Genomic DNA, 24,890 nt, shown 5'->3' on the forward strand with positions numbered 1-24,890 from the left:
AAGAACAACTGATACTATCCAAGCATAATGCAAATACAACTGATTAGAAGGACTGATGGAATGAGTGTGGGGATGAGTGCCTTTTATAGGATTACAATAGGTGGTATTGGTAGGTGGAAAAATATGAAAGTATGGTAATCACCAACTATGGTTGTAATAAACCATGCATATATGACCTAGTCTAAGGCTTTATTTGCAGTATGTTTCTTTGCCTTGTTTGTTCCATACAAAGAGGCTATGGTGGATGTGATTGCACATTTCTCAACACCCCTCCTCAATCACAACCAAGAAAAGACACTGAGTATACAGAGGCTATCATGAGTAGAACCTTGCTAAGTGTAGACATGGAAAGAACCAACCATACAAAGCTAGAGGTTGTTACAAGGCCTCACTAAGTGTGTAGAGGATGTAGTGTGCAGAGGTTACATGAGGAGTATAGGAGCTTATGGTGGGAACATTAGGCAAGTCCACATTTTAAACTTAAAAACGTCTATTAGAAAATGAGCTACAAGAGAGGGATTGGTGAATCCTATCCTTTTGTTCTTGGGGTTCTTCTTCTCCTTCTTCTTCATTGTTGTCTTCATCTTCTTTGACTGTAGTAAGATATTCTCTTTGAGAACTTTTCTTAGCATAGAAAAATTTCTCAATATGACTGATTTTCTTACAAAAGTCATAGACTACGCTCTTCTGATATCCACAAGTTTCGGCTTTGGAATATTGATTAATGTGGTAGACACATTATCAAACTTAGGTGGAAGACTCTTGAGAAGCACTCCAATGCAAATGTCTTCATCCATCTTCAAGTTGATTCCTGCAAGTTATGTCAACAAGATTTCCATATAATTCAAATGAGTTGCAAGTGAGGTACTAGTTTACATGTCAAGCCTAAAAAACTCAATTAGTAAGCCATATTTGGAGGATTTTGAATGAGCTCCAAACAGGGTCTCTAATCGATCCCAGGTTGTGTGGAAGGTTTCACAATCATCAATATGATGAATGTAGCTGTCATCAAGTTTGAGCTTGATAATAGCTTAAAGCCTTATCATCATTTTTATCCCATATGATTGAAAGTGCAGCTTCCCTTGGTTTCTTCTCTTGACCACAAGCATTTCTTCATTAGGATTAGTTTGATCCTAGTTTGCCATGTATGGAACCCGACACCATTGAATTGAGTTTTCGGTGAGTCCTTTCCCATGTTGAGATTGCAAGATCAACAACAAATAAACTCCAAAAAATTCAAATTTTAGTTGAGCACAAGTGCCAAGAAGCACTAGGTGATTAGTATCAAGAGATATTAGGTGATTAGGTGACTAGTATGCCCTTTGAACTTGGGATCTTCAAGGTATTGCAAGTCCAGTCTTCCCCTCCTTTATTTGATGCTGGAGTAGCACAAAAAAACTTAGATTTGATCAAAGTCAAAGCTGATTGTGTTAGATAACATAAGTGCTAAAAGCACTAGATGAGTGTCAATGGACACTGTGCTTGTATCTTCTTGAAATGCTTGCAAATCTTGTCAAGATCTCCCCTCCTTGCTAGCAAATCACTTGAATGCTTGTTGAAGACTGAGCGTTGGGGCATATTAGAGAGTTAATGACTTGATCTGAGCCAAAGGAGTGAGAGAAAGAAGTGAAGCATGAGCTTGAAGCTTGATAGCTATGGCTACCCTCTTTAGGGTTTTAACATGCGACTGATATTTTGTTCATAGTTGATCGACGAGTGAGCCATTTGACACGAAACTTGATGAGAAAGAAGCTCAAGTGTCAGGCTTCAAAAGCCTCATGTCATTTGTCAACATCATTGCGCGTGCAGGTTGAATGGACTATACGAACAAAGAAGGCACAGAAAATGGCAGCGGACTGATACAGGCGCAATGTTGAAGCATATGTTGGGCAACGTCACATTGTGAAGTGATAGGCAAGAGCATCTGGAGCAGAGGAAGAGTTCCCTAGAGGAAAGTATGAGTTGAAATGGCCTTATCTGAGAGATTCAAGTCCCCCACTGAAGGTGGATAGCTATGGAGGTAGGTGAGAGATTCATGGGAAAGTGGAGGGAGCCAAAATTTCAAATTGAAGTGACCCAATCAGTGACCTAATGACTCATTACCTTGAAACTAGCTTTGATACCATGTTAAAATATTGAGGACGCATGCTAAGGAGGATCATTGATAAGCAAATAAGCATTGACAAAGAAGAAAAATTGATATTATCCAAGCATAATGCAAGTATAATTGATGAGAATGACTGATGGAATGAGTGTGGGGATGAGTGCCTTTTATAGGCTTATAGTAAGTGGTATTGGTAGGTGGAAAAAGGTGGACAGGGACCATGGTAATCACCAACTATGGTTTTAATAAACCATGCATACATGACTTAGTTTAAGGCTTTATTTGCAATATGTTTCTTTGCCTTGTTTGTTCCATACAAAGAGGCTATGGTGGATGCGATTGCACATTTCTCAACAAAGGCCACTCAAAGTGGATGAAACCAAATTATCATCATCAGACATTGCATCAATTGCTGCTAAAGCATTTGCAATGCTCCTCACCTTCAAAACATACTCATTGATAGACATTTTACCTTTCTTCAAGGTATTCAACTCTTGCTTGAGTTGAATCTTTCGTGCCTTTGTATTTACTGAAAACATGTTCTCAAAAATTGTCCAAGCTACATGTAAAGTTTCTACATTCTTGATATGTCCCAACATAGTAATATCAATGACTGCAGATAGACAGTACATCAACTTTTTATCTTTTGCATTCCATTCTTTCCATGCCTTTAATTCATCTGCAGTCGGAGGGATACCCAGCTTTGGTTCCATTTCTTCACGTGAAACAAACTCATAACGGCCCTTTCCAATGAGAAAGTTTGTCACACAGAACTTTCATGAAGGGTATTTGTTCTTGTCAAGCTTCTCAATAATGGGATTTCCATTTTTTTCTGCCATTATCACAAAAAAAGGATACAACACATCAAGCTAGTCTTCTGAAACCTTTCACAACAAGTGCACAACAATACACCAAGCAACCTTTTTCACTGATTGCTCAATAGTACATGTCATGTGCAACCTGTTTGCAGATAAATCTAATGTTTGCTTCATGGAAAACACCTAAAAAATTAGAGTTGAAATCTATAACCTCTGCACCCACTATCGGTCAACATAGCCAAAATCACAATGTACCCTAACATTGCCGTCTGTAACCTTGCGGCTCTAAAACGGGGCCTAAAACAGCCTTAGATGCCCAAAAAAACTGTGAAAAAGTATGAGCAGTGATTTTGGACTCCATGTAGTGCTTAAAATTAGCCAAAAAATTTGAATTTCAAGGTTTGTCGAAGGTGGCATAGGCAATCGAGTGGATTTTAAGTAGCAAGCAGCTAACGGGTTCCAAAAGTGCTTTAAAGACCCATCGAGCGATGGTTGGGAAATTTTCATAATTTCTTGGGATATTGGATGAGATTTCTAGAAGTGCTAGGTAGTGCGGGACGTCAAGACAGACGTGCAGGATTTTTCGAACCTCGAACTAGATGCCGAACGCGAGAATGGCGGTGCCCGAAGTGGAGGACCAAAAGAGAGCCAAGTTTAAAAGGGAATTAAGGTGCAAAAGGGTGTGACCCTTGGGGCCTCCCCTTGGGGTTCCAAAATTTGACAATTTGGGGGGGGGGGGGGTGTTTTTTTTGGACGTGAAGGGAAATGGAGGCGACGTCTGCAGGCAGTTCATGCACATAAAGAAGAATGAAGACCGGTTGATGAATGCGCGTGGTACCGGATTGCTCCCAAATCGAGTGGGGTGGCTGACAATGGATGATCGAATAAGAATTGAGCATCAATGTTGGGATGTTTTGCTGTCCCGAATCAGATTTTAAAAAACCCGCAACAAAAGGGAAAAACCAGTAATTCTCTTTTATGAAGGAAAATGGCTATTTTTTGATCTCATTAATGGTCCAAATGATGTTCATATTGAATAAAAATTGGTGAGAATATTGTTTGATGTATGTTTGATGATTGCATGTCAAAAAATCAAGAATATATAATGCCAAAATGCTGGAAATAATTCTCTAAAACTCGAAAAGTGCATTTTTAGTGTAAAAATGAAGGTTTTATCGGTCTCGGGTGGGAAAAAGAGATGCACATGGGATAAAATTCTAATGCAAAACATCTTTCAGCTGTCATAATCAATCCATAATCACAAATAAAAAAAAATCTATTTTTATGCATAAATAAATAGTAGAAAATAACAAAAAATAGAGAAAAATGAAAAGAAAATGGATTTTGGGGCTTAGAAAAATGCAGAAAATTATGGTTAGTGTCCATGCATGTTTGGCAAGGGTTGAGGTATGGGGTTAAGCTTCAGCTCACCCTTGTCTTTATGTTCTAGTTTGTTTTCATTGCTTTATACATTGAAAATGACAAAAAATAATACCCTACACCTATGCAACGAGGCAACACATAAGTGATAGGGGGAAAAGAAGGGTTATGGAAGCATTTAAGTGCTAAAAATGAAGAAAATTTTGATATTTTGTTTGTGCACATCATATAGGACGATGCAAAATTTAAGGTTAAGAGGCTAGTAGCACGAGAAATCGGTGCTAGGCTCCATACATCGAAACATATGTTTCGTAAAGATCATGAAAGGGCTTTTTTTCCACATCACAAAGTGTTGATTTGATAAATATTTTTCGTGCACTAGGATCATATGCACTATGCATGATGCATTCTATGGTATCGATCCTGGATTGCATAGCAATTGTTTTTCTAGGACATAACTTATATGTGGAGTGGAAAGGAGCCTAAGCTATAGGTTAGTTGATCATTTTCTAGGGGAATTCTTTGGTAAGGACACATGGTATCTTGTGGAATACGTTCAAATTGAAAGAGTGGAACTTGTATCATGTGTACTTTATATTGGAGTGACACATCTTGGAGACAATCTCTAAGGTGTAGGAGAGTTGCAGTGGAGCAGTGGCAGTCAGCGCGAGAGGTGCTTCCCTATGTTTGTGCTACGAGGTATTATGTCCATATGTTATGGGATCTCCCTTTGAGGAGAAGGGATGGTAAACGTTGGACTATGACCTAATACAAACGTAGAATCAACATTAGCATTTAGTGTAGAGTGAGTCTTAGATGCTCCTGGCCCGCGAGGCCATGTGGTGGAGTTGTTTGTTGTGTGTATGAGGTCCAGCTAGTGCCATAGCTAGTGCCGTCCCATTTTAGGCCCCATCAGTGGTGTGTTTACTGGGAGCCGCCAACAAGTGGTGGTTTCGAATCTAGGGTTTCTAGGGACCAAATAGTCATTTTATGTCCTTTGACAAGAACGGTCAAGCCGAAATACAAAAAGAGGAATGTGCTGAGAGGGCTAGATGGCGGTTGGAGATTCTAAGGCATTATTCTCCTCAAAGGACCTTTGAGTGCAAGTGAAAATCTTAGTACTTCCCCTCTTCCTGTCAATCAACCCACTTCAAGTGGGGGTGTAGTTTTACCTATACAAACTCCTGTTGTCAATCCGGTTGTAGCCACGGCACAACCCATCACAATTCCAATAGGGACACCGAATTTACCGGCATTAGGATCACCTTTGCCCATCTTCCATGGGTTAGCAGAAGAAGATGGAGAACTCCATATTAAGGAGTTTCAAACACTCATTTTCAACTATCGAATCTAAGATGAATGGCATTTAATGATGTTCTTCAACATGACATTAAAAGGAATGGCAACAGCATGGTATCATGATCTAGAAGTCAGAACCATAACTAGCATTGACCAATTCTTCACGACTTTTTGTAGAGAGTTTTCCCCTAAGAGGGGTGGACAGTATTGGTTGCGTGTCTTGAATGTAACACACTAGGAGCCAAATGAGAATGTCCATGCCTATGCCAAGAAACTCAAGAAAGTTCTTCACAAACTGAATACTTATATCCCCATTCCACCGATTGCACAGTTGCAATATTTCCTACATGGATTGGATTTCAACATCCAGGTGCAGCTGAGTAGCATCGCTTTGGACACATTAACACTACTATTACCCAAGTAGAAGGAGTAGAGTCGCGCTTACAAGTGGCTTATGCAGCAAGGATAAATTGGAATGGTAATAATTTGGCACTGATCAACAGGAGTCAAGGGGACCCCCTGTCAAATGCGAATGGAAGAGGGAGTATCATGCCAAACTTGCCTATGTTACTAGCTCCTCCCACTATGACTATGTCTATGGCTAGTTAGATGGACTCGCTGAATGGTGGAGGCCAAACAATGAACCCTAATGTTGTCCCAGTACGTCAGCGGGGCTGATTCCTCATCAAAGTGGTTAGGCCGATGGGATGACAGACAGTTGATCGAAGCTATGAGTCAAGTGTCTCAAATGTCCTTGGTGAGGTCAAGGATATGATGAAGCACTACATTGACATGATTAATATACAAGAAATAGATATAAAATGCCAAGAAGCCATAGCCAAGGTGGCTTGGCAATAAATGGTATTAACAATGTTGGTTGAGAATCAAATGATGAGAGGCTGCAACAAGGTACACACCCCAAGCTATGGTGGCCAAGAGTATTCACCCTCTTAGATGGTGGGAGGTAGAGACCCCAAATAAGTAATGTTTGTAAAATGGAAAAAAGATAATACACATGTTACACCTCCACCTTTTATACTTACCCTAGACTAAGGCATTTATGCTAGGAATTTATGCTTTATTACAAGCCATCTCGGCCCAAAAGAGCATTGTCCTCAAAGCTGGAATTGGGACAATTGATGAAGAAAGATTACAAGAATAGCTTGTAAGTGATGAATTCATGCTGTAATAAAACTCCAAGCTGAAGAAGATCTCATATATCAATGAAGTATAGGTATGAAATTTGAATATACTGCTGGAAATTGTCCAAATCAAGCTGCTACACAAGAATGGCCATAACTTGAAGAAGGAATGTCCAATCATCATGTATGAGCTATAGAAATGTAGAGGACAATCCCTAGTATCCAGCCATGCCATAAAAATCCAATTTTGATAACCATAGAGCAATTATTTTTATGACACAAATTTAATACATCAAGCTGTCCTATTCAGTTATTATTCAGTTTCTTGCAAAAACCATGGAAAAGAATCAAGGTATGATGATGGTTTCCAAGTAGACTCCTCCATGGGAAAACCTCGCCATTTAATAAGGTACTCCAGTAGGGAATGGTTCCTTAAAAACTTTTGTCTTTTGCCAATAACCTTTTCAGGCTCATAAATGATAAGACCATCTTCATCCATGGGAGGTAACTCTTCTAAAACCTTTATGGATGGACACACATATCTCTTAAGTTGGGACATGGAAGGTAGAATGAATCCTTGTTGAAGAAGGAAAATCAAGCTTGTATGTAAGCTCACCAACTCGTTTGAGGATTTGATAAGGCCCATAGTAACAATGAGCCAACTTATTATGACTGCCTTTGAGAGAATCATACCTAGATTTAGGCACTTTGAGGAATACCCAATCTCTTTCTTCAAACTCCAAAGGTCTCCGCTTTTCATCAGCATAAGACTTCATAACATCTTGTGCCTTCTGAATGTTTTCCTTGCATTGATGCAAAAGAGCTACCATTTTCTCAACTTCAGCCTTGGCTTGTGGATTCATGTGTTCATGAAAAATGGCTGAAGGTATTTGCACTTTGTATCCATAAAGCGCTTCAAACGGTGATATGCCAATGCTCATATGATGAGTGTTATTATAGCAGAATTCAGCAAGATGTAACCAATAATCCCACAAAGCTTGAGTGTCATGGTAAAAATGACGAAGATAAGCTTCCAACCATTTATTGACATGCTCCGTTTGGCCATCAGTTTGGGGATGATATGCTGTGCTAGGAGTCAAAATTGTTCCCATAGAAGTGAATAAACTCCTCCAAAAGATTTCCATGAACTTAGTATCACGATCGAATACTATCTTCAATGGCATACCATGAAGCTTAAAAACACATTCCATGAATTGTTCAGCCACTTGTTTTGCTATAAATTGAGCCTTGGTAGGGATAAAATGAGCTGATTTAGTCAACCGGTCCATCACCACATAAATGCTATTCCACCCATGCTGTGTTATAGGTAAGCCCACAATAAAATTCATTGTAATATCAGTCCACTTGCCTTGAGGAATAGGAAGTGGCTGAAGTAAACCATCGGGTAGAAGAGAGGAATCTTTATTTTGTTGACACAGAAGACATTGCATAACATAATCCTTAACATCCCTCCAAATTCCCTTCCAATAGAAACTCTTATGGATATTGTCAAATGTTTTGAACAACCCATGGTGTCCCGCTAAGGGTGAAGAGTGCATCTCATACAAGATACGATCTTTGAAAGAAGATTGTGGTGTCAAGAATACTCTACCACGATATCATAAAAGACCATTGTGCCATTTGAAATTTGGATACTCTTCTCCTTTGCCTTGCTGAAATTCCTTCATCATCTTTGATGCTTTCCCATCAAGCAAATACTCCTCTTGAATATCATGGATCCAATCCTTCTGCACGGTTGAAATGGTAGAAATGGAACATGCCCACATTCTTGATAAGGCATCTGCCACCACATTGTCTTTTCTAGCCATATAAGATATTTCAAAGTCATATCCTTGAAGAGTAGCTAACCATCTTTGTTGCTTGGAAGATAAATTTGGTTGTGAAAGAAAATATTTCAGTACACGACGATGATCTCTTTTGACCTTGAAATGGTTGCCATAAATGTAATGATGCCACTTTTTGATAGCATGCAATATTGCTAACATCTCTTGCTCATAAAGATGTAATTGACGCTCCTTGTCATCAAGATTTCGGCTCTCATAAGCTATGACTCCATGATCTTGACATAAAATAGCCCCAATTCCTCTTCCACTAGCATCCACACATAAAACAATCCCAATTCCTCTTCCACTAGCATCTGCACATATGATAAACTCATTAGAGAAATCCGGACATACAAGGATGGGTGTTGAAATTAGAAGAGATTTCAGCTCATTGAAACTTTGATCGGCGATGGAGTCCCAAAAGAAAGCTTCCTTTTTGAGCCTATCCGTCAATGGAGCCGCCACATGAGCATAATTATTGATGAACCTTCTATAGAAGGACGATAACCCAAGGAAACCTCTCAAAGAGGCTGCATTCATAGGAGTAGGCCATTCTTTGACACATTTTACCTTATTGGGGTCCACTCTAATCCCTTGTTCTCCCACAACATGACCTAAGTATTCAACTTCATCTTCCATGAAAGAACACTTTGTCATCTTGGCAAAGAGTGTGTATCTTCATAAAGTGTCAAAGACCTCTCTCATATGCTTCAAATGCTCATCCTTGGATTTACTATAGATTAGGATATCATCAAAGAAAACAAGAACTACTTTGAACAAGAAGGGCTGTAATATTTTATTCATGAGAGCTTGAAAAGTAGCGGGTGCATTGGAAAGTCCAAATGGCATAACCAAGAAGTGATATAACCTTGAACTCATCTCCTTCCTTCATTCGAATCTGATAATAACCCGATTGAAGATCTATTTTGGTAAACACTTTTGCATCTTTAAGCTCATCCAAAAGATCATCAATTCGGGGAATAGGATACCTATTCTTGACCGTTGACTTGTTCAAATCTCGATAATCAATACACATGAGAAATGATCCATCCTTCTTTTTAACTAAGAGCATGGGAGAGGCAAACGGTGATTGACTTTGCTGAATTAAACCCATTTGCAGCAATTCCTTGACTTGATGCTCCACTTCTTCCCTTTCAAACTTGGACAAGCACTAGGGAGGTTTGTTGATGGGTTTTGTATTGGGCAACAAGTCAATAGGACGGTCGACCTCTTGCTTTGGAGGTAAAGATGATGGTGGCTGAAATAAATCCTTGTATTCCTCCAATAGCTCTTCTAATCTTTGATCCCTTTCCTGTGAAGAAGAAGATGGCTGATTTGTTGATTATCCTTCATCTACTTTTGCAAGCAAAAGAGTGAAGATGCATGGCTTTGCATTGATTTCTTTTCGCAATTTCTTCATGGAGATGAGTTCTATTTGTTTGTGGTCTATGCCTTTCAACTCCATGTGTTGTCCTTGCCAATTAAATTCCATTTTCATTTGCTCCAAGTCCAAGGTAAAATTTGCCAAGTAATTTCAGCCAATTACAACCAATGACAATGTCAATAGGCCCCACATCCAAAGTGATCAAGTCTACTTTTATTGTGCAAGAGGGCAATAACTCAATTGAAGTACATGGACACACTTCTTTACTAGACTCATATGCACCGTTGGCAACTTGTATCCGCAAGGAAGAATCCATATCAATGGGTAACAAATTCAGCCCATTCAAAGATTTGGTGTTGATGAAGCTATGAGTGCTGCCCGTATCCACTAGAATATGTGCAACCTTGCCATTAATGAAACCTTTGAGTCTAAGTGTATTTTCCCCTTTGCAATCGGTCCATGCATCATGTGAGATGGTATACAAGGAAACATGAGAATCATGATTACCACCTGGATCAAAAGGAAATCCATCCATGGGATCATAGAATTCTTTGTTGGTGGCATGCTCTTCTTCATGAATCTCTTCAACCATTGGGTATGCATCAACATGCAGTAAATTTCCCTCTTGATCTTCTTCTTCTTCAACTTCCACTTCCTGAGTGATCACCATGTTGATTTTTGAGTTCTTAGCTTTACACTTCAGCTTATGATCTTGTGACCACTTCTCCCCACACTTGAAGCATAATCCTTTTGTATGCATTTCCTGAAGTTTGTCATGAGGAAAGATATTGCTGTTAGAACTGTCTTGTGGCAATTTAGGAGCATTTTTAGCTCTTGAAAAAGTACTTCTTGGCTCAGCCACATTTCTGAAAGTTTCCCCTATTTTTGTACAAAATTTTCACTCTATTTAGAGGCATAAATAGTGAAAAATGTTGGCACTTTGCTGTTATAATGTTTGGACTATTATAACCTCAGTTTTCTTGTCTAAAAGAGTCTCTTGATTGGCTGAAAACTTGCCCATACTTTCTAGGTTGATTGGAAACATTATTACCCATACTTCTTTGCTGAAAATTTCTTGCATCCCTTTTGTACTTCAAAGAGTATATTTTAGCCAATTGTATGGCCTCATGTAATGTTTTTGGTTGTTGAGCTCCTACCTCCGATGATAGGGCAGGGTTAAGACCAATAATGTATTTATTCAGCTTAGAAAAACTTGAAATACCTTCAACATACATGGAAAGATTCAAGTAGGCATTGGAATAGTCTCTAACGGACATTCCCCTTTGGGCGCATGCATACCATCTTCTTTGAAGCCTTTCTTTTTCCAAAGGAGACACAAAAACATCAATCATTGCTGGCTTGAACTCCTCCCAAGAGTCAAAATTTTGCCCAATCTTTTGCATGTAACGCCACCAAGTATGGACGTAACCTTCAAGATGAAGAGCCACGAAATAAATTTTGGCCTCTTCACTTCTAGGGTAAAGGGTGAAGTACAATTCAAGCTTATTGATCCACTCCCATTCCAAAGGTGAAGCATTATCTCCTTTGAAATTAGTGATATTGATCTTCTCTTTATATTCTTTTTCATTGTAAGATGGCTGCCCATGAGATTGTTGTCTCCATGAATCTTTATTCCATGAATTTTGTCTTAAAATAGATGGCCCAAAACCATGAGATGAGAGTTGTCCATTTGAAACATGCTCTTGGTTTGGGATTCTTGGTTTGGGATGTCATGGGCTGATCTTCGCTCTCATGCCTTCCACCTTCATGAACTTGATTGTTGACTGCATTTTCTTTTTGTGCATTTGAGGGCTGATGATAAAAATTCTTGTAGAAGGGGTCACATCCATGATAATCATTGTCCCATTGAGTGTTGTGATGTTCCCCTTCATGTCTATGATTATCCTTTGGACTACTAAACTAAGGCCTTGGGGTATGAATACCATGAATTTGTGAAGGATGATGGTTGCCCCTCACTCTAGATGGATCTCCCCTTTCAAAAGTGCGCATTATTGGTGGCTGAGACTTTTTTTTGCTTGGATGGGAATGATTACCAACAAAGGGAATTGGATAGGAGTCTTCAATATTTTGAGGTTCTCTTTGTGGTTTACTTTTGATTTCCTTGATGGCTGAGATGAGCTCTTGGAATAAGGATTTATTGCTTTGTTGCAATTCAGAGATTCCTTGGTTTACCTGTGCCATCCCTTGCAACAAACCTTGATTCATATGGGTTAAACCTTCATTCAAAGCCTTCAAATCCTTAAAAATGCCTTTATTGACATGTCCCAGCTCTTTTGACAGTAGGAGATAATTATTCCCTGCATGCTCTTCATGTATGTCTTCTGTCCTTGATGTGTGCTATAAGCAATACCAATGCTTAATTCTTCATCTATTTGATCAAGATTTGTCAAGAATCGCGTGGTGGGGGGACTTGCTCAAGATGCTGCGCCAAACACACACATAATGCACAAGGAGAAGCTCACTCAAGAGACAAGAAGAGAGATGGAGGCCAAAACGTTTTCTTGCCGATTTCTTCTTCTTCTTCCACACACTTTACAATGTACACAAAGTATAGGTAAGACACAACATAAAGGAAAGTGGCCTACTAAGTCAAACAATGCATAACCGACTACACTAGTCGACTGGCGCTATAACTATACCAGCTGTAAATAGGTGTAACAACCTGAATATAATAAGTAATGAGTCAGTGGCCATGGGAGAGTCATAATGACCACTGACGTGCTAAGTGTAGACGTGTGGACCCATCTAACCAGGCGGTCCATCATCAATGTCCACATGTGTTGAGCTTGTCATCTCAACACTCCCCCTCAAGCTCAACTGCATCTCTGCAACTCCAAGTAAGCTTCGAAACTTTTGAAGCTTCTCTGTACCCAATGCCTTCACGAAGATGTCAGCTATATGATCCTGTGTGCTGACATACACCAAGTCAATCTCACCTGCTAGTACCTTCTCTCTCACAAAGTGGTAGTGTACCTCAATATGTTTTGTCCTGGCATGGAACACAGGGTTCCTAGCCAACTGTATACTGCTCATGTTGTCACAATAAATGACAACTGGACCTTCCACCTGTACATCCAAATCAGCCATTAACTTTTGTAGCCATACTACCTCACATGCTGCAATAGCAGCACCTCTATACTCAGCCTCTATACTTGACAAGGCAACTGTATATTGCTTTTTGCTGCTCTAAGCAACTGCTGCACTACCAAGAGAGAACATGTATTCGCTGGTAGATCTTCTATTAGACATACTACCAACCCAATCTGCATCTGTGTATCCAAACACCTGTACATCTGTACCTGCCTCATAGAAAAGTCCATAATAAAATGTGGACTTCACATATCTCAATATGCGTCTGACTGCATCCAAATGTGGCTTTCTAGGTACTTGCATAAACTGACTCACAAGACCAACAATGTAGCTCAAGTCTGGCCTTGTAATGGTCATGTAGATCAAACTCTCCACTATCCTCCTGAACATAGTAGGGTCTTCTATCTCATCCCCAACATTGTTGAGAATCAGCAATCACACTCACTGAACAGCCTCTTTGTATGGAGCTTCAGGGTCAAGGATATGCAGGCTAACCTATCCCATATGCACAATGGTGCCTACTGCAGTTTCCTACTTTCCTATAAAGCATTGTACTTGCTTCCTTTTCTTAATGCAATGATAGTACTCTTTTCTTTTCAGTGAAGTGTCAATGTCATTGTCCACATACACAAGATTGTGTTTATGAGTCCAAGTCTCAATCTTGGAACCTAATTCACTTGTGTAACAAACAGTGTCTTTTCCATCATGAGTCCACACTTCTCCTTCCATCCTCCATAGCTTCCGCCTTTGCCATGCTCTAGATCCCGCATTTCTCACATGGTATCAGAGCCCAGTTGGGCATGGCATTGCTTCTCCAGCCTCTCTTGATTCCTCTCAACCTCAGTCTAGCTCAATGTCAGCTCATGACTTCATCTCCCAACTCTACTCTCACTGAAGCTTTCATGGCAACCATAGCCAGCAGCACCCTGTCAGATTGAGCTGCTTATATCTCACTTCAGAGGTCAAATCTCTTGAAGCTTCCTTCTGGAAAAATATTCCCCAACTCACAAAGCTTCCCTGTATCACATCAATCCACGACATTTGACCATCTGAAGCTCAGCATTGTGAAAATTCTCAATCTTTGCTCTGTGTCTGCCATAGCCAGACATGACCTACCTCACTTGGAGCTTCAATAACTTCTCAACCAGGCCACTTCAGCTCTTGATGTCTTCTAGGGAATTGTTCTTCTACTCAAGGCGCTTCATCCTGGCATGAAAATCGACCACATTGCTGCGCCCTGACCCTGGCATTACAGAAATCGTGGAAACCTGTCCTGAACTGCGCCGAATCTGATTGAGGGCCCTACGTGCTTCATACAACCAACGATCTTGATGATTTTCATAGGGCTTTGATAGCCCATGAAGTAAGCTTCCTAGGCATGTAAAATTTTTTGAAAATGATCAAGTATAGCTCCTGCAATTTGAGAAAAAAAAACCAGGCCCTTGTCTCAGAAACCCTAATTCCACCATAGCCAAAATTTCTCAAGCTTTTTTTTCCTCAGTTTTTTCTCTCTCCTGACACTCAACCCAAGCCTCTGTCACTCTAATCCATTGACCCAGCATCAAATCAAGGAGGGGAAGGACCTGAGAAGATTGAAGAACGACCGAACGATCCCGAACAAGAAGAATCAAGCTCAACATCAACACTGACATAGTGTGTTTTCACACTATCACTAACTGTGTCTCTTGACATACCGCATTCTGCTCTTCTACTGATAAAATCTCAGAATTATGGTGTTGATTTGCTACTGATCTTGCAACCTCAACATGGGAAAAGACTCTCCAAATGCTCGATTCAAAGGAGTCGGGTTTCACACCTGGCAAACCCACATCAAGCTCATCTTGATGAAAAAGGGTCTCTGGGCCATCACAAATGGCAAAGAGAAGAAACCTCGAGACGCGGACCTTGCAACTACTTGGCAAAAGAATGATGACAGAGCCCATGCCATTATCAAACAGGAACTAGACGACAGTTATATCCACCATGTGGATAACTGTGAGACCTCACAGGATACATGGAAAAGACTTGACACCCTGTTCGGTGCACAATCTAAATCATCAAAGTATGGTCTCCTGATTGAGTTCTTCAGGCTTGAAATGAAGTCGAGCACATCATTTGCCACACATCTCAATTACATGGAAGGACTCCTAACCCAACTTGCAGGAATCAACATTAAAATGGATGAAGATGTTTGCATCGGTGTTCTACTTAAGAGTTTGCCTCCTGAATATAATAATGTATCAACAACTTTAATCAACATGCCAAATCCTGAACTTGTTGATATCCAGGCATCACTGTTAGAAGAAGAAAATAAGCTAAAAACTAAGGAAGAACCAAGTATCTCTAGAGATGAGCATGCATTATATGTTGGCAACAGGTACAAAGGCAAGAAGGATCAGCTCTTCTATGACTTCTGCAAAAGGACCGGACACACCGAGACGTTCTGCCACGCAAGAAAGAGATCCCAAAAGGCCTATCTAGTCGCAGTCAAAGAAGAAGAAGAAAATGGAGCAAAGGAAGAAGAAGATGAAGATGAAGACCACCAGGATCGGAAGGACAAGACTCATCAGTCCTTCTACTCTCATAATTCTGATAGACTGTTTTAAAAGCCTTGTACTTCCTTGCCCTAATGCTTCTTGCCATAAGCTTTGTAAACTCCTTATGTAACTTGGCATTACAGTCCCTGTACACTTTGTGAGGCCCCTGTTACAGCCTCTGGATGTCCATCATGTTTTGGTGCCCACACTTAGCCTTTTCTGCAACAGCCTATTGTGTCTACCATGTTTGTGGTGTGCCCACACTTTGCAGGTGATTCTCATTACAGCCTCTACACACTTTGTGCCTTTCTAGTTGTGATTGAGAAGGGGTGTTGAGAATCAGCAATCACACTCACTAAACAACCTCTTTGTATGGAGCTTCAGGGTCAAGGATATGCAGGCTAACCTATCCCATATGCACAATGGTGCCTACTGCAGTTTCCTACTTTCCTATAAAGCATTGTACTTGCTTCCTTTTCTTAATGCAATGATAGTACTCTTTTATTTTCAGTGAAGTGTCAATGTCATTGTCCACATACACAAGATTGTGTTTATGAGTCCAAGTCTCAATCTTGGAACCTAATTCACTTGTGTAACAAACAATGTCTTTTCCATCATGAGTCCACACTTCTCCTTCCATCCTCCATAGCTTCCGCCTTTGCCATGCTCTAGATCCCGCATTTCTCACATCACCACTCAACTTTACATTTTGCTCCAACGGGACTGAAAGTGGTTTGCATGCAGTCATACCATACTTGGACAACATATCCAAGCCATACTGTCTTTGGGACAGCCATATAACATCATCACATCTGATCACCTCAATGCCAAGGAAGTACCTTAGCTCACCTAAATCCTTCATCTCAAACTTCTTCTTCAAAAAGTCCTTGACTTCAGCAATTCCACTATCACTATCACCTGTAATAATCAAGTCATCCACATAGATGACTATGATGACCAAACCTGCATCTCCCTTTCTCACATAAAGTGAGTGATCAACATGAAAAACATAAAAGCCAATATTGACAAGATACTCTCTGATCTTGTCAGACCATGCTCTAGGTGCTTGCTTGAGCCCATAGAGTGCCTTCTTCAACCTGCACACATACGTGGGATGCTCTAAATCTTCATAACTTGCTGGCTGATCCATATACACTTCTTCCTGCAAATCACCATGCAAGAAGACATTCTTCACATCCATTTGCTGCAACCTCCAACCTTTGGCTACTGCCAAAGCAATCACACATTTGACAGTTGCCATCCTAGCAACTGGACTGAAGGTTTCATCATAATTTATGCCATATGTCTGGGCATAGCCTTTTGCAACTAGCCTAGCTTTGTACCTATTAATAGAACCATCTGCATTGTGCTTAATCTTATAAACCCATTTACATCCAATAGCTTTCTTTCCCTTCGGCAATGATACTAGATCCCAAGTCTTATTGGCCTCTAATGCAACCATCTCCTCATCCATTGCTGCATCCCAATGAGTATGACCAACAACATCCTCAAAACAAGTGGGCTCAACATCCTCAACTAGTTTCACCATATAAGCATAATGGTGAGCTGCATAACCTTCAAAACCAAATCTTTTAACAGGGTATCTCACCCTGCTAGATCTGCATACCACTGGATCACTCAATGGAGTCTTTGCATTAATGCATGCTCTCTGCACACATGGAGTCCTTAGTGAAGGAATGCCAAGATCATCATCCAAGCTCTCTGAGCCACTGGAGTCTCCATCAAGAACTACATCAATGCCTTCTGACACTTTATTCTTTCCTTTGTCTTTACCTGTAGTGCTACTAGATGCACCTGAAGATGTAGAGGTACTCCTTAGTCTCCCAGACCAAGGACTACTAGATGATGTCTCTGGTCCACTAAGAGTCTGTGATTCTTGGTTTTTAGCCTGCACATGAGTGTCATGATCATCATCATCATCCAATGCATCACCACTAGATGCATACTAACTACTCATTTCATCAAAGATGACATCCTTGCTCACTCTGAACTTACATGTGACAGGGTTATAAAAGCGATACCCTTTCTACTCTAAAGAGTATCCAATAAAGACACACTTTTCAGCCTTTGAATCTAGTTTCTTCCGCAACTCATCTGGCACATGAACATACGCAATGCAGGCAAACACTTTCAAGTGTGAGACATCAGGCTTCTTACCTGTAAAACATTCTTCGGGAGTCATCCCATGAACTGCAGTTGTGGGAGTTCTGTTCATAATATAAATAGCAGTATGAACAGCCTTAGACCAAAAATGCTTAGGCATATTCTTTTCAGCCATCAAGGCGCGTGCAACTTCTGCAATATGCCTGTTTTTCCTTTCAGCAACCCCATTTTGCTGTGGGGTATATCTGCATGTGAACTATCTCTTTATCCCATGAGACCTCAGAAAATCACTGAACTCATTCGAGAGGTACTCTCCCCCTCTATCTGGCCTCAAGCACTTTACTTTCAAGCCTATTTCTCTTTCAACTGCAGCCTTGAAAGTTCTAAAGTGCTCAAACGCTTCACTCTTTTCCTTCATAAAATATACCCACAGTTTTCTAGAACAATCATCAATGAATGTGACAAAGTATGAACTGCCTCCAAGTGATACATTTTGTGCAGGCCCCCAAATGTCTGTATGCACAACATCAAGGATATTTCTGCTTATATCTTTGTCATGTGAAAAGGGTTATCTTGCCTGCTTACCAAACAGACATGCTTTGCATACCTTATGAAATTCTGCAACTCTAAATGTAGGCAAACCTGTAACCAACCCTTTGGACTGCATTAATTTTAGCCTTTGTACATTTTCATGTCCTATGCGTTTGTGCCAAATTTCAATATCTGCAACAACACCTTTTCCTTTAGCATACATAGCAGCATTCATAGTAGGAATTCTAGCATCCAGAGTAAACATACGTCCAACTCTACTTCCCTTTGCAACTATCATGCACTTGTCATTGAAGTCTTCTACAAAGCAGCCCTTTGCATTAAATCTGACTTGCAACCCTTGCTCTACCATCTGACCCACTGACACCAAGTTCTTTGTAATAGATGGCACATGTAATACATTTGAAAGACTCTTTGTCTTACCATCATGCAAGGACAAGGGAACTTTTCCAATGTGTGAAATTGGGTGGCATGAATCATCACCCGTCTGCACATAACCTGTATTTTGCAAATCCTGCATCTCTCCAAACCATTTTGTATGGCTGGTCATATGATTGGATGCACCTGAATCAACATACCAAACATCATCATGTGTTCCCTTTCCTGTAACAGCATTCAGCATATGCTGCATAACAAACAGACGTTCATTTTTGTCTTCATTCTGTCGTGAAGATGATGCATAGTTTCCTTGCTGCAACTTACCACTTCGAATATCATCTTTCTTAGCATAACATTAGGCTGCAATATGACCTATTTTGCCACAGTAGTGACACACAATACCAGAGTTGTTAGAACCTCTATTCTGCCATCCACCTCTTCCTTTAAAGCTCCCCCTACCTCTAAAGTTACCACAACCTCCTGAAACCTGAATATCGCCAAATTGCTGATTCAATCTGTTTTGCTGGTTGTCACTACCACGTCCTGTACCACGGCCTCTTGAAGAGAACCTGCCATGTCCCCTTCCTGAACTGGAGTAGAAAGCTTGGACCTGTTTACCACTTCTTTCAGATGTCTCACTCTGCATATTGATCTCTTCAGTGATCATAAGGGAGACCAACTCATCGAAATCTGGGAATGGCTTTCTAACATATATGGAAGTTACAAAAGACTTCCAAGCTTTTTCATTATTAAGTCCACCCAAGGTAGACGACACCAAATCATCATCATCGGGCATTGCATCAATTGCTGCCAATGCATCTGCAATGCTCCTTACCTTTAGTGCATACTCATTGATAGACATCTTCCTTTCTTCAATGTATTCAACTCTTGCTTGAGTTGAATCTTCCGTGCCTTTGTATTTACGGAAAACATACTTTTAAGTATGGTCCCAGCTGCATATGAATTCTCTGCATTTCTAATATATCCCAACATATTATTGTCAATTACTGCAGACAACCAATACATGAACTTCTTGTCTTTTGCATTCCACTCCTTCCGTGCCTTTGTCTCTTCTGCAGTTGGAGGATCACTCACCTCCGGCTCCTTTTCTTCACCTGAAACAAACTCCTAGAGGCCTTTTCCAATAAGAAAGTTCTTGACACGGAACTTCCATGAAGGGTAGTTGTTCTTGTCGAGCTTCTCAATGATGGGGCTTTCACTGTTCTCTGCCATTATCACAAAACTAATACCAAACAACAAGCAAATCTTCTGCAACCCTCGACCTGTAGTGCACAACAATACACCAGACAGCTTTTTTCACTGTCTGCTCAACAATACATGCAATCTACAACCAGTTTGCAGATAAACCTTGTGTTTACTCACTGTAAATACCTTTGAACCAACAGATCTGAAATCTGTAACCTGTGCACCCACTTTCGGTCAATACATTCGAAGTCACAGTGTACCTTGAAACTGCTGTCCACAACCTTGCGACTCTAAAACGGGGCCTGAAATGGCCTCAGATGCCCAAAATAACAGCGGACAAGCCCTAAAGGGCTAATGTGCAGAATATACAGCAATCTTCGCGCACACCAAATCTCATTGCAATCTGAGATTTTTGCTCTGCCCTGCTTCCGGTGCCTCCACAGGCACTATCCAAGAGAAAGAGTGGAAGGATGGGAGAGCTTCTTACTCGTGGCTTGCTTGCTCGAACCTTGCTTCTTCTCCTTCGCTTCAGCCTTCAAAATCAGCCTCTCTCAGTGGCGTGGCTCTGATACCATGTCAAGAATCGCGTGGTGGGGGGACTTACTCAAGATGCTGCGCCAAACACACACAAAATGCACAAGGAGAAGCTCACTTAAGAGACAAGAAGAGAGATGGAGGCCAAAACGTTTTCTTGCTGATTTCTTCTTCTTCTTCCACACACTTTACAATGTACACAAAGTATAGATAAGACACAACATAAAGGAAAGTGGCCTACTAAGTCAAACAATGCATAACCGACTACACTAGTCGACTGGCGCTATAACTATGCTAGCTGTAAATAGGTGTAACAACCTGAATATAATAAGTAATGAGTCAGTGGCCATGTGAGAGTCATAATGACCACCGACGTGCTAAGTGTAGACATGTGGACCCATCTAACTAGGCGGTCCATCATCAATGTCCACATGTGTTGAGCTTGTCATCTCAACAAGATTATGGGCTTCAGTTGTGTAATTTTGATCTTCTTGGAAGTCTTTGACACCATCATTCAATGCCTCAGTAATAGGGTCTTTCCTCTTATTCCTAGCCATTAGGAAACAGTGATGTAGTAGTAGACAGTTTGTCACTTAACCCCTTGTCTCTCTCAGAATATGGCACCAATCCCAATGATTAATACCTCTATGGAAAGCTTATTATATGGGAATATACCAGATTTAGTAATATCTCAGCTTGCAATAAGTTATATGGGTAGAATGAACTCAAACAGTGTATTCCAGACAGCCCGTTTAGGTGCAGTCCACTAGACCCCCTATCAATAAATTGGCCATAACTTTTGCTCCCAATGTCGGATCAAAATTTTTTTTGATTCAAATCGGAGATTAGGATCCCCTCTTCAAATCAAGCTATTAAGATCCCAAATCAGATCATGATAGATTTTTCTATAATAGAAACTGTGTACCTGTCTAGAGAATTCCTGCAATCTATTAAAACCCTATGGAAACCCTATTTGACCATGTAGGAATACCCTGATGAGTGAAGAAAACCCTTGTAAACCACTATACCAACCAGGAAAGGGTTATGGGACACTTGTAGGGCTCAAGAACAACCTGTAGATGGATATATACCTGCTGTTTTATATGTCAAACACTTATAGGTGTCCTGAAAATAGGAGATGTTCTACCTCTCTTCCAATGGTTCACCAACCACTTATGAACCCTGATTATTGCTGATCAATGCTGTACTTGTGCCAAACTCTGATAATGGAAATGTACCTGCACCTAAATTTGAAAATAGCATGGGCTCCGAGACAAGAGGGGTGTGCAAAGTTCCACCTCAAGCTGGGTTGTGCATCCCTTTAGGGTCTTAATCGGGAAGGGAGGGTCACCTCTCTTGTCTTCTCGACTCATCTGGCATCCGATTTTCCTTGTGGGAACCAACATGGCAAGTAGATTCTAATGGCTAATCAAACAAGGATGCTATGCATTGACTGAAAAAGCCTTTGAACTTTTAATGAAATACAAGTGGGTATTGGGAAATGACTGAATTGAAAAAGGCTATGGATAGGGCATTACCCTTTTGCAGTGACTCACTGCTTTTACAATGTTCCCACTGAGAGCGGAGTTTTGAGCCCAGATGTGCCTAAGATTTGCCAAAAAATCCAGGATTTAGGGGAAAAATATTCGACATTGAAGGTGGCGGCTGCAGCTAGGACGATTTTAAGCACCAAGTGAAAGACGGTTTTTAAAAGGCGCCCAAGCGACACTTGTGGATTTTTGATAATTTTTTCGATTATTGTGTGGGATGTTAGGAGTTACCAATCAATGCGGGATGCCGAGATGGACGCGTAGGATTTTTTAGAGGCTGAAACGGAACCCGGACGTAGAAGAGGCCAAAAATTGGCCAAGATTTGAAAGGGTGGACAAATTTAAGACCAAAGGGCAGGTGCCCTTTGGGACCTTTAACCCCCCCTCCCTTATTTTTGAAAAAAATGTGAAGATGACGTGGAGATGGCGTGAAGAGCAGCACGGCGCAAATTTCGCCCCCCCTCACAAATCATGATTTCGAGCTGTAAGCAACCCATGCAACAGAGATTGGGCATCAACTTCTCCTTCTTGCATGACTCTATCGCCTATCTTCATGCGAGATATGACTGTCTAGATGAAGAGATCAGAATCTAGTCTTTCTCTCTCCTCCCTCCCTCTCCCCTCTATGGGTTGTTCATGTGCACCATCTTGAAGGAGGAATTGGGAAGGGGGTTGAAGGAAACAGTGATGAAGATTGATGGAGATACTGAAGATTGATGTGCAGCATTGGATTGAGAGCAACGGAGGTTCCATCTGCTAGTTATGCAGTCATTTAAGGCATCTCGAGTTTCGTAAAAACACGGTATGACCATTTTTATAAAGAAAATGAAGGATTTTTGATAGTTTATGATGATAATTATGTTCTTATTAGATGAAAATTTGTTTGTGTGCTGGTTGCATCATGATTAATTGCTGTGTATCAGAAAATTTTGATTTTGCAATGATTTACATGCTCTATTTAATTCTCGTAAACCCGAAATGCGGTTTTTAAGCGATAAAATGGTAGTCTTGTCGTTTCGGGTGGGTAAAAGGTGTTCCCATGGGGGGAAAATGGAAGATAAATTGAATGTTAGTATGCTAAAGTGATTGTAACAAGAAAAACCAGAAAATATCATATTTTATTGCAAAATAAATCAAGAAAATAGGAAAAATAAGGGGAAAAAATAGAAATACGTCTCATAAAAATAAGGAAAAATATAGTGATTGTTTGTGGATCTATGGTAGTGGCAAAGCATGAGGTTTAGCCTCAGTTTACCCTATCTCCTTGTCAAAGTTTGTGATTTACTACTCTTCATACATCAAAACATGACAAAATGAACCTCTACACCTATGCAACGAAAGCAATACCTAAACAGGGGGTTGGGAGGTTTGAATGGTGCGATTTTTGCATGTTGATTGTTGCTGATTTTCTAATGCATATTATGATATAGAGTTCGTGGTATTTTAATTAAGAGGATAGTAGCACCAGTGTTATCTCGGTGCTATTCTTACATCGCCGTAACGGGTTAGTGAATGAGCATTGGAAAGCCTGGTTGTGCACCACATGTTTCTCATTGAAAATTATGTTTGAGCACTTTAGGATCATCTACTTTTGCATGTGCATGTTAACCATGGTATCAGAATAAAAAGGAGTGGATGCATAGCACCTGTTTTTGATTATGATGACCCATGCTTGAGTGTGGAAAGGCATCCTAAGCCATAGGGTAGACGTTTGTTTCTTGGGAGATTATTTGGTGAGGACACATGGTATCTCCTAGAATATTTTCAAAACAAAAGAGTGGAGTTTGTTCATTTGTTCTATATGTTAAGCAGCACATCAAGGGGCCAATCCCTGCAATGTAGAAGAGCTGCAGTGAGGCTGCGGTGTTTCCACCGAGAGGTTACCTCCCATGTATGTGATTATCGTGGCATTTATTGCCAATATGTATGGGTTCTCCCTCTGTGGAGTTTATAGAAAGGGAAATGTTGGACTACAAAACTATAAACGCATAGATTAGGCTTTAGTCCTTTAGCAGCAGATAGATGCTCCCGGCCCGCGAGATCGTGAGGGTGTGTTTGTCTGTCATGAGCATGAGGTCCGGCTAGTGCCATAGCCAGTGCCGGCCCATTTGAGGTCCCATCAGTGGTGCGTCTACCAGGAACTGCCAACAAGTGGTGGTTCTCGAATTTAGGGTTTTTAGGGACCAAAAAGATGGTTTATGTCCTCTAACGAGAAGGACCGTCAAGCCGAAATACAAAAAGCAGAACGTGCTGAGAGGGCTAGACGGCGGTTGGAGATTGTAAGTCGCTATTCTCCTCAAAGGAGTAGCCTGATACGCATAAAAGCCAATGGTCTTAGTAACCCAATTGTTGCACATAGTCCTTTAGGTGCAGAAGGAAGCGCAAGTTTTGTCCCTCTTCCACCAAGTCAACCCACTTCAAGTGGGGGTGTGATCCCATCAGTCCAAACTCTTATTGTTAATCCGATTGTCGTCATGGCACAACCCATTGCAATTCCTGTAGGGATGCCAGATCTGCCAGCTTTAGGAGTTCCTTTGCCCATTTTTAATGGGTTAACCGAAGAAGATGTGGAGTTTCACATTTGTGAATTCCAAAGATTAATGTTTAATTACTGCATCCAAGATGAGGGACATCTTATGATGTTCTTTAACATGACGTTAAAAGGAAGGGTTGCAGTATGGTATCATAGCATAGAAACTGGAACCATAACCACAATTGACCAATTTTATGCAGCTTTTCGAGGAGAATATGCCCCTAAAAGAGGCAGCCAATATTGGTTGTGTGTTTTGAATGTAACACGCCAAGACCCCCATGAGGATGTGAAAGCCTATGCCAAGAAGCTTAAGGAAGCATTCCGTAAGTTACAAACTTACATTCCTATTCCGCCGGCTGCCCAATTGCAATACTTCTTGCATGGATTGGATTTCAAT

Source organism: Lygodium microphyllum, chromosome 29 (genome assembly GCF_053477565.2).
Source record: "Lygodium microphyllum isolate KBCC chromosome 29, Lygodium_microphyllum_v1.1.10, whole genome shotgun sequence".
Taxonomy (NCBI): domain Eukaryota; kingdom Viridiplantae; phylum Streptophyta; class Polypodiopsida; order Schizaeales; family Lygodiaceae; genus Lygodium; species Lygodium microphyllum.